At 39.8% G+C, this 12,108-nt stretch overlaps 1 protein-coding gene across 1 annotated transcript in view; it reads right to left on the bottom strand.

The window, feature by feature from the left end:
- Positions 1-11,454, bottom strand: part of LOC132554504 (SCO-spondin-like) — a 37,283-nt gene extending 25,829 nt beyond the window's left edge. Inside the window, exon 1 of the mRNA XM_060218814.1 lies at positions 11,364-11,454. The gene's annotated coding sequence lies outside the window, so the exon portion shown is untranslated. The remainder of the gene's footprint in view (positions 1-11,363) is intronic.
- Positions 11,455-12,108: the final 654 nt, after the last annotated feature.

Raw genomic sequence — 12,108 nt, 5'->3', positions numbered from 1 at the left:
AAGTTGTCAATTTCAGCATCAAAGACATAAGTTCGTAAATAAAAGAAGGTTATCTCGAAATTGTAATTCGCAACATAGTATAAATTTCTTTTGATAAATATTTCCAAAACATCGTGTTTATTCATTAAACATAAAAAGAAATATTCTCGGATGAAAATGCACTTGCAGAGACACAATTATGAAGAAAAATGCCATAAATTTGCAATTTTCTCTCGTTATATAGTTTTGGATGCAAATTTCCATCAGAAAATCGGATAGAGCTTTACTTGTTTCATATGTGTACCAAAAATCAGCTAATTCCATGTGGTGGAACGTTCTCATATCGCCGCCTGAATGTGGTTGTAAATTGAAAGAAAAGGGGAAATGAGTAACAACCTTGTCTGAAACCCTATTATTTAGCGTATTATATACAAAATTTTATATTGAATATCAGAGCGGATATTTTCATGACAGTTTTATGATCTAAAAACATAAATAAATAAATAAATAAAGTACTGTTTCCCCGTCTCGATCTTGATTACTTGAGAACCATTACGTGTGGAACGTATCAGATATCTCTGGCTCCTGGTTACATCGCCGAACATTTAAATGATGACTTCTCCGATGTCAAATACATTCTCGACACAAAAGCCAAACGAAATATAACATTTGGATACGGTTCACCGTTTCACCCGATGTTGAGGCCCCAATAAAGGACTACTACTGCCAGTGCCCAGTTGGAGAGAGAACGATGGGAATGTGTGCGCACATTTCCAGTATCTTGTACTACCTTGGGTATTACAGGACGCTGGAAAACCCTCGACCATTACAACCACAGGTAAAGAAATTCCGACAAAACTTGAAATAGTTTTCCATGCGGCAACAGAGTGCATATGTCGAAAGTATGTTTGGGGCTCGATATGAAAGATCCTCGTTACGATGTGACTAACCAAACTTATAAATATAGGTATTATACAATCGCCCGTAGCAATCCCGTAAATGCGAAAACCAACCAAAATCATAAGGAACACGTTTTGTTTGTTGTTCTGTCTATTTGTCAGCCAATGTCTTCAACCACGGGGACTTACGAAGTAGCCATCTTGGATTTTTTCATGAAAAAGTGTTTCTCTCACTTTTTTTCATATCTGTGTACATATTCTCAACATACCGAGCAAATACTCTCGTTTTTTTGTTAATTATCTAAAGAAAGTCGAAAATCGGCAATTCAACCATAGGCTAATTCAACCCAACATTTGAAAATGTTCCACCACTTACATTTTGATGATTGTTCCTCTCATCAATAGCATATTACGTACTATTTAATAGGATAAAAATTGGTTTGCATCCAACGCCCATAAAAGGGTGTATTCTCTAAAAAACACAGTTTTTGTGTCTAAAATGTTATCATCGAAAATGGCATTTTTGAGATTGTTTCTTCCATAAAACAGCCAAGTGGCGCGGCGATGGAAACATAATTTTTTGTCACAATCATGCCATAAATGTATTCTTTACGGTGATTATCATTTGACAAGATTTTCATTAATATCTTACATAACATGCACATTTTATCAACACTTAGACAGCTTCTGAAAGGTACAACTTTGAGGAGGCATAAAAAACAAATCAAGTGACCTAAATCTTCATAATTTATAGATTTGTGATCTCAACGGCATGGGCAATGCACCACCAACAGGAAATTTGAATCAGAGAAGGGGCCGTTTTGGAAACCGGCCCTTTCTAATAAACTATTTAAGTTATTTGAATTCTGTTGAAGTTTGGTGAAAATGTACCTACACACCTTGAGGTCTGTATATGAAGAGCGAAATCAATATGTGCTTCTAATCTGAATATCATAAACCACAAAAACAAAAGTTATGCAACATTTCCATTATATGGTCGATGGTATTTATCATACACAGAAAGGTCACCTTAATACAAGGGTCAACAGTATGAAAAGGGTTTTATTTTGTTCCTGAAATTGAACCTCTATCTAAAGGCCATCTGTATATAAAGGCCACTTTTGTCTGCTCCATTCAGTTACCTTTATACACACGGTTGAATCAGTCCACTTTTTGACCTCCCTAAATGTTTCGGCCAATGGTATGAAGACATACTTCACTTACCTAGTATTAGCGTGAAGATAGAGCGTCTGCCTAGGCACGTAACAATTGCCAATTAGTGATGTAACTATTTGTCCGGCGCTGCATGCAGGTAACCAAGTCTACGTTAAATAACTCACGTTTAATACACTTCTGAGATGTGTTCACGTGATTTGTATTTATCTAATCGATATTCAAGGGACCAACGTCCGTCTGCACTAGTTCCGTCGTCTCTACAGATAAAATCCACATTCAAGGATAAAGTATGAAATTTCGTCGAAAAATGGAAACCACAAAACGTATACTAGCCGTATTTTGTTTGTGAGAGAAAACCTGTCGTAAATTGTACGTAGATTGACGAGGAAGTACAGTCATAGATTGTATACTTAGGATGAAATACCGCTTACCTGTGTGACTGTCAAACACGAGTAGCTATATAAACCAGTGTAAAGTATGTCTTTCTTATAAATGCAATCACTCTAGCCAATTACTACATTTTCGTGATCATGAACCGCTCAGCTTTTAGTTAACAGGCAGATAAAAAGGTCAATGCTTTCAACAAATTAGTAGCACCGTATGCGAGACTGTTACAGATAATACACCCATACATTATTCGTCGTTATATATACATATACTGACCGCAGATCTTTTCCTAGTTGACTTGAAAATGACGCGGTGTTTTATACCACGCTCTTCTACAATTTCAAACGGGCAGTTGTCCAAGGGACCCTCGAGTTATCGACAAAACAAGCACCAATACAGTAATGTTGACGTCTTCCCGGTGGATATGACAATCACCTTTATAACATCATAAATATTATTTGTATCATATATAATGAAAGGAGTGTAACAGTAGTTTTGTTTGAGGTATCCCCATTACCTGACCTCGACCCAAATTCCCTGTGAATGAGAGACGCCGATTGCCATAGAAGTACCTTATACATAGAGTTCAACATATCCTTTTAAATTGTTGATCTATGAAACAGCTCAATTACTCGTGCAATTGTCGCCTGATCTTCAGTTCGCACGCGAATATACAATGGCTTAAAGGCTGATCGTTATCCGTCCGTCTATTTACAGTTGATGTTTCCGGTCGTTTCTAAACGGGTGCTTTGTTTATTCTATGTTCCTTCATATTAATGTTTCGTATTACACTTATGAAATCCAATCCAACCACACCGAACACGTAATACCAATGTCCCACCAACACATCACAACAATATCTCACCAACACATGACACGAGTATCACACCAACACACGACACCAACACACCAAACATCACACCAGCACATCACACCAATACATCAAACCAATATCCCACTTACAAACCAAACCAATATCCCACCAACATACCAAACCAATATAATACCAACACACCAAACCAATATTACACCAACACACCAAACCAATAGCATCCCTAAACTTTACGCCAATATCCAACCAACACACCAAACCAATATCACACCAACAGACCAAACCAATATCACACCAACACACCAAACCAATATCACACCAACAGACCAAACCAATATCCCACCGACAGACCAATCCAATATCCCGGCAACACACTCAACCAATATCCTACCAACACACCAAACCAATATCCCACCAACAGACCAATCCAATATCCCACCAACACACCAAACCAATATCCCACCAACACCCCAAACCAATGTCCCACCAACACACCAAACCAATATCCCACCAACAAAACAAACCAATATCACGCCAGCATTTGACACCAATTTCACACCAAAATATAACACTAATATCCCACTCCAAACCAATATCATATCAACATGCCAAACCAATATCCCACCAAAACACAAAACCAATATCCCACCAACAGACCAAGGCAATATTCCACCAAAAAACCAAACCAATATCTCACCAACACACCAAACCAATATCCCACTAACAGACCAAACCAATATCACACCAACAGACCAATCCAATATCACACAAACACACCAAACCAATATCACACCAACAGACCAAACCAATATCCCACCAACACACTAAACCAATATCTTACCAACAGACCAAACCAATATCCCACCAACAGACCAAACCAATATCCCACCAACAGACCAAACAAATATCATCCCTACACTTTACGCCAATATCCCACCAACACACCAAACCAATATCCCACCAACACACCAAACCAATATCCCACCAACACACCAAACCAATATAATACCAACAGACCAAACCAATATCACACCAACATACCAAACAAATAGCATCCATGCACTTAACACCAATATCCCACCAACAGACCAAACCAATATTCCACCAAGAGACCAAACAAATATTCCACCAACAGACCAAACCAATAGCATCCCTACACTTTACGCCAATATCCAACCAACATACCAAACCAATATCACACCAACAGACCAAACCAATATCACACCAACAGACCAAACCAAAATACCACAAACACACCAAACCAACATCCCACCAACAGACCAAACCAATGTCATCCCTACACTTTACGCCAATATCCAACCAACACACCAAACCAATATCACACCAACAGACCAAACCAATATCACACAAACACACCAAACCAATATCCCATCAACAGACCAAATCAATATTCCACCAACAAACTAATGCAATATCACACCAACACACCAAACAAATAGCATCCATGCACTTAACACCAATATTCCACCAACAGACCAATCCAATATCCCACCAACAGACCAAACCAATATCTCACCAACAGACCAAACGAACATAATACCAACAGACCAAACCAATATCACACCAATACACCAAACAAATAGCATCCATGCACTTAACACCAATATCCCACCAACAGACCAATCCAATATCCCACCAAAACACCAAACCAATATCCCACCAACAGACCAAGCCAATATCCCACCAACACACCAAACCAATATCTCACCAACACACCAAACCAATATCCCACCAACAGACCAATCCAATATCCCACCAATACACCAATCCAATATCACACCAACACACCAATCCAATATCCCACCAACACACCAATCCAATATCCCACCAACAGACCAATCCAATATCCCTCCAACACACCAAACCAATATCCCACCAACACACCAAACCAATATCTCACCAACACACCAAACCAATATCCCACCAACACACCAAACCAATATCCCACCAACAGACCAATCCAATATCCCACCAGCAGACCAAGCCAATATCCCACCAAAACACCAAACCAATATCCCACCAACAGACCAAGCCAATATCCCACCAACACACCAAACCAATATCTCACCAACACACCAAACCAATATCCCACCAACAGACCAAACCAATATCCCACCAACAGACCAAACCAATATCACCACCAACACACCAAACCAATATCCCACCAACAGACCAAACCAAGATCATCCCTACAATTTACGCCAATATTCAACCAACATACCAAACCAATATCACACCAACACACCAAACCAATGTCCCACCAACAGACCAAACCAATATTCCACCAACAGACGAAACCAATATCCCACCAACACACCAAATCAATATCTCAATATCCCACCAACACACCAAACCAATATCTCACCAACACACCAAACCAATATCCCACCAACATACCAAACCAATATAATACCAACAGACCAAACCAATATCACACCAACACACCAAACAAATAGCATCCATGCACTTAACACCAATATCCCACCAACAGACCAAACCAATATTCCACCAACAGACCAAACAAATATCCCACCAACAGACCAAACCAATAGCATCCCTACACTTTACGCCAATATCCAACCAACATACCAAACCAATATCACACCAACACACCAAACCAATATCCCACCAACAAAATTCACCAATCCAATATCACACCAACATACCAATCCAATATCACACCAACAGACCAAACCAATATCCACCAACAAACACAATATCCACCAACACACAATATATCTCACCAACACACCAAACCATTATCCCACCAACACACCAAACCAATATCATCCCTACACTTTATGCCAATATCCAACCAACACACCAAACCAATATCACACCAACACACCAAACCAATGTCCCACCAACAGACCAAACCAATATCCCACCAACAGACCAAACCAATATCCCACCAACAGACCAATCCAATATCACACCAACAGACCAATCCAATATCCCACCAACAGACCAAACGAATATAATACCAACAGACCAAACCAATATCCCACCAATACACCAAACAAATATCCCACCAATAGACCAATCCAATATCCCACCAACACACCAAACCAATATCCCACCAACACACCAATCCAATATCCCACCAACACACCAAACCAATATCCCACCAACAGACCAATCCAATATCCCACCAACAGACGAAACCAATATCACACCAACACACCAATCCAATATCCCACCAACACCAATCCAATATCACACCAACACACCAATCCAATATCCCACCAACACACCAAACCAATATCCCACCAACAGACCAAACCAATATCCCACCAACAGACCAAACCAATATCCCACCAACAGACCAAGCCAATATCCCACCAACACACCAAACCAATATCTCACCAACACACCAAACCAATATCCCACCAACAGACCAATCCAATATCCCACCAACACACCAATCCAATATCACACCAACAGACCAAACCAATATCCCACCAACACACCAAACCAATATCTCACCAACACACCAAACCAATATCCCACCAACATACCAAACCAATATAATACCAACAGACCAAACCAATATCACACCAACACACCAAACCAATATCACACCAACAGACCAAGCCAATATCCCACCAACACACCAAACCAATATAATACCAACAGACCAAACCAATATCACACCAACACACCAAACAAATAGCATCCATGCATTTAACACCATTATCCCACCAACAGACCAAACCAATATTCCACCAACAGACCAAACAAATATCCCACCAACAGACCAAACCAATAGCATCCCTACAATTTACGCCAATATTCCACCAACATACCAAACCAATATCACACCAACACACCAAACCAATATTCCACCAACATACCAATCCAATATCACACCAACAGACCAAACCAATATTCCACCAACACACCAAACCAATATCTGACCAACACACCAAACCAATATCCCATCAACAGACCAAACCAATATTCCACCAACATACCAAACCAATATCACACCAACACACCAAACCAATATCACACCAACAGACAAAACCAATATCACACCAACAGACCAATCCAATATCCCACCAACACACCAAACCAATATCCCACCAACAGACCAAACGAATATAATACCAACAGACCAAACCAATATCACACCAATACACCAAACAAATATCCCACCAATAGACCAATCCAATATCCCACCAACACACCAAACCAATATCCCACCAACACACCAATCCAATATCCCACCAACATACCAATCCAATATCCCATTAACAGACGAAACCAATATCACATCAACAGACCAATTCAATATCCCACCAATACACCAAACCAATATCCCACCAACACACCAAACCAATATCATCCCTGCTCTTTACGCCAATATCCAACCAACACACCAAACCCATATCACACCAACAGAACAATTCAGTATCCCACCAACAGACCAAGCCAATATCCCACCAACACACCAAACCAATATCTCACCAACACACCAAACCAATATCCCACCAACATACCAAACCAATATAATACCAACAGACCAAACCAATATCACACCAACACACCAAACAAATAGCATCCATGCACTTAACACCAATATCCCACCAACAGACCAAACCAATATTCCACCAACAGACCAAACCAATATCCCACCAACAGACCAAACCAATATCATCCCTACACTTTACGCCAATATCCAACCAACACACCAAACCAATATCACACCAACACACCAAACCGATATCACACCAACAAACCAAACCAATATCCCACCAACACACCAAACCAATATCTGACCAACACACCAAACCAATATCCCATCAACAGACCAAACCAATATTCCACCAACAAACTAATGCAATATCACACCAACACACCAATCCAATATCCTACCAACAGACCAATCCAATATCCCACCAACACACCAAACCAATATCCCACCAACAGACCAAACGAACATAATACCAACAGACCAAACCAATATCACACCAACAGACCAAACAAATATCCCACCAACAAACCAATCCAATATCCCACCAACACACCAAACCAATATCCCACCAACACACCAATCCAATATCCCACCAACAGACCAATCCAATATCCCACCAACAGACGAAACCAATATCACACCAACAGACCAATCCAATATCCCACCAACACACCAAACCAATATCCCACCAACAGACCAATTCAATATCCCACCAACACACCAAACCAATATCACACCAACAGACCAATCCAATATCCCACCAAAACACCAAACCAATATCCCACCAACAGACCAAGCCAATATCCCACCAACACACCAAACCAATATCCCACCAACACACCAAACCAATATCCCACCAACAGACCAAACCAATATCATCCCTACACTTACGCCAATATCCAACCAACACACCAAAGCAATATCCCACCAACAGACCAATCCAATATCCCACCAACAGACGAAACCAATATCACACCAACACACCAAACAAATAGCATCCATGCACTTAACACCAATATTCCACCTACAGACCAATCCAATATCACACCAACACACCAAACCAATATCCCACCAACAGACCAAACCAATAGCATCCCTACACTTTACGCCAATATCCAACCAACATACCAAACCAATATCACACCAACAGACCAAACCAATATCACACCAACACACCAAACCAATATCACACCAACACACCAAACCAGTATTTCACCAACACATCAAACCAATATTCCACCAACAGACTAAACCAATATCATCCCTACACTTTACGTCAATATCCAACCAACACACCACACCAATATCACACCAACAGACCAAACCAATATCCCACCAACAAACCAAACCAATATCCCACCAACACACCAAACCAATATCCCACCAGCAAAACAAACCAATATCACCAACACCACATATTGACCCAATATCCCACCAACACACCAAACCAATATCCCACTAACACAGCACACCAATATCCCACCAACAGACCAATCCAATATAATACCAACAGACCAAACCAATATCACACCAACACACCAAACAAATAGCATCCATGCACTTAACACCAATATCCCACCAACATACCAAACCAATATTCCACCATCAGACCAAACAAATATCCCACCAACAGACCAAACCAATAGCATCCCTACACTTTACGCCAATATCCAACCAACATACCAAACCAATATCACACCAAGAGACCAATTCAGTATTCCAAAAAAACACCCAACCAATATCCCACCAACACACCAAACCAATATCACACCAACACACCAAACCGATATCACACCAACAAACCAAACCAATATCATCCCAAACCAATATCATCCCTACACTTTACGCCAATATCCAACCAACACACCAAACCAATATCACACCAACAGACCAAACCAATATCCCACCAACACACCAAACCAATATCCCACCAGCAAAACAAACCAATATCACGCCAACATTTGACGCCAATATCCCACCAACACACCAAACCAATATCCCACTAATACAGCAAACCAATATCCCACCAACAGACCGATCCAATATAATACCAACAGACCAAACCAATATCACACCAACACACCAAACAAATAGCATCCATACACTTAACACCAATATCCCACCAACAGACCAATCCAATATCCCACCAAAACACCAAACCAATATCCCAGATACAGACCAATCCAATATCCCACCAACAGACCAAACCAATATCCCACCAACAGACCAAACCAATATCATCCCTACACTTTACGCCAATATCCAACCAACACACCAAACCAATATCACACCAACAGACCAAACCAATATCACACCAATACACCAAACCAATATCACACCAACAGACCAAACCAATATCCCACTGACAGACCAATCCAATATCCCGGCAACACACTAAACCAATATCCCACCAACACACCAAACCAATATCCCATCAACAGACCAATCCAATATCCCACCAACACACCAAACCAATATCTCACCAACAGACCAAACCAATGTCCCACCAACACACCAAACCAATATCCCACCAACAAAACAAACCAATATCACGCAAGCATTTGACACCAATTTCCCACCAACACATCACACCAATTTCACACCAACATATAACACTAATATCCCACTCCAAACCAATACCACATCAACATTCCAAACCAATATCCCACCAAAACACTAAACCAATATCCCACCAACAGACCAATGCAATATTCCACCAACACACCAAACCAATATCATCCTTACACTTTATGCCAATATCCAACCAACACACCAAACCAATATCACACCAACAGACCAATCCAATATCCCCCCAACACACTAAACCAATATCCCACCAACACACCAAACCAATATCTGACCAACACACCAAACCAATATCCCACCAACACACCAAACCAATATCACACCAACATTTGAAACCAATTTCCCACCAACATATCACACCAATTCCACAGTAATATCAGTTTAACACACTACACCAAATTATCATACACCTCACAAATATTTCCCCAACATAGAACATCAAAATCTCGGATTGAGTGGTACAACGTTCCCTCCTAAATGACCTTGACTTATATCGAGGTCACAAGGGTCAAAGAGGCGAAAACATAAATAATATAAAATGTCGATAGACCCACGGTATTAGTATTTGACCAGTAGATACTTGACAGTCTTTTTGTTAATGACTTTGACCTATCTTTAAAGTGATAGGTGTCACATACATTAAAAATGTTTCATTGATTTCTTTTTAATTGAAATGACTTTAACCTATTTTTAACACAATGACTTGTTTAAAATGTCCATGTGTATCTCAGAATAACCTATCTTTGGATTAATAAGAAACTGAAATGGGATAATAACCTGGATTTCGACTCGGTTTACATCTCGTTTTGAGTTATATAAAACCAGATGTTCAACTCAAATTATTTTCGTAACAGACACTAGTTTTCCCTGGTAACAGTCAGTATTACTTAATGCGCATTTCATCTGCTCCATTTACAGCAGCAGCAAGTCTTACCAGTCAAGTACATGTCGTGAGCAGACTGGTCATTCGATGATGATGGACATGTATACAGCGTTTGATACTTACCTTACTTATATCGTTTGGGTTTTCCAGCCACCCTTTTCTCGGAAGTCTGACGTTTCATCAGCCTCAGCGGAAGCCAAACGAAACCATCACTGTATGGTTTGTAATCGGCGTTTCATTTCGGAAACGCAAATGCCAAACAGTTACTATCCAGAGTTGTCGTCCCTTAAAATAACTAAAAACGTATCCAAAACTTGGAAGAAAAGGTAAATCTTATCTTCAACACTATTTACATAAACCATTTGGGGATTTACAAATACTGAATCCAAGTAAATCATATTACAAACTACTAGAGTGACAATGTATTGGAGAGGTGGTATTTTCAGGTATGTGAGTTAAACGAGAATATTCAGTTTCGAAGATCTGAAAAAAATACGCCTGATTTTATAGCATGATATAAATTCCATAAAGGTGGGTTTTTAAAATGGTCTAAGAAGCAAAAATACAACAGCTTGTATGCGCTATTGGTAGCCTCTGTAGTATTTAAATCCAAACATGTTCATACGCAAGAATATAGCGCCAAAAATGAAAAAAAAATTCTTTTGGGGAAAATGCTACAAGTTTATTTCTTCATTTTTCAAAGAAAACTAAACATGAACATGCGGATAATATCATGCTTATTAACATAAATACAATGCAGGAAGTCACAGTTTTGTATACATTGGGAGCAGGAGATAAATGTTTTGAGAAAGGACCTGCTCTTTTTCATCAAGCGAATTTTTGTGAAGGTCAAAAAATGTGCTAAATA

This window comes from Ylistrum balloti, unplaced genomic scaffold (genome assembly GCF_031769215.1).
Source record: "Ylistrum balloti isolate Yb309-2 unplaced genomic scaffold, AGI_CSIRO_Ybal_v1 Utg370416, whole genome shotgun sequence".
NCBI classification, from domain to species: Eukaryota; Metazoa; Mollusca; class Bivalvia; order Pectinida; family Pectinidae; genus Ylistrum; species Ylistrum balloti.
The sequence above is the reverse complement of the archived record's forward strand: the minus strand, read 5'-3'. Positions and strand labels throughout refer to the sequence as shown.